This window comes from Solanum dulcamara, chromosome 5 (assembly GCF_947179165.1).
Source record: "Solanum dulcamara chromosome 5, daSolDulc1.2, whole genome shotgun sequence".
In the NCBI taxonomy this organism is placed as follows: Eukaryota; Viridiplantae; Streptophyta; class Magnoliopsida; order Solanales; family Solanaceae; genus Solanum; species Solanum dulcamara.
Genome location: NC_077241.1, coordinates 15,932,748 through 15,933,544, shown reverse-complemented (window position 1 = coordinate 15,933,544; position 797 = coordinate 15,932,748). Strand labels below are relative to the sequence as shown.

Below are 797 nucleotides of genomic sequence, written 5' to 3'. Positions count from 1 at the left end.
ATAGGTTCATAATGACGTTGATAATTTGGGAATCGTTAGCCTCGTATAGTCCTTCTCGACTCTTTTCAGAACTTTAACTGGCATTTGATCTTTTGGGTCCTGCTTTTTCGCCCTCAGAGTTGGCTACCAAGTGGTGTCGAAATTCCCTCGCCCACTGGCCCATATAGCCATTCTGCGGTTTCCCTCTCATTAACTAGCTCTATAATGAAGAGCTGTAGTATTCGAGTGCGTCGTCAATTAGCAATTAGCTAATCCTTCTTGTGTTGCTTAAGCCCTTGTTACAATTTCCTTAACGTATCTTATAATACTCTGGGTACATAATCTCATATTGTTTCTCCGTCACTAGTTCAGATTCCTCCATCTCGCGCGATCACACCAGCACTAACGCATTAAGTTCCATCAGAATTTTAAAGTTAAGCATGCTGGGGCGAGAGTAATATTGGGATGGGTGACCTCCATGGGAAGTCTTCGTGTCGCGTTTCATTATAATCCTTGCCATAATGTGTGGGGCACTCGACTTCGCTCCAGATTTACCTCAGTATTATTTCGCGAATCTTTATGTTTTGCTCTGTCTTCTCGTCTGTTATCTTACATCCAGCGTTGATATCCTTTCATTAGTACATTCTTCTATTTTTATACGCCGCCTTCTAGTGTTATGTTGTTCAGGGTCTCATCGCAAACTTCTTAACGCTGCCTTATGTAGCATTCTGGCGTCCCTCCAATTATTGGTAGCTTCTGAACCTTTCTAACTTGGTTTGGCAAGGTATCTTATTAAAGTTTAGACACCCATCTCAAAT

General features: G+C 41.9%; 1 pseudogene; it reads left to right on the top strand.

The window, feature by feature from the left end:
- Positions 1-362: 362 nt before the first annotated feature.
- LOC129890916 (5S ribosomal RNA) lies at positions 363-482 on the top strand (annotated as a pseudogene).
- Positions 483-797: the final 315 nt, after the last annotated feature.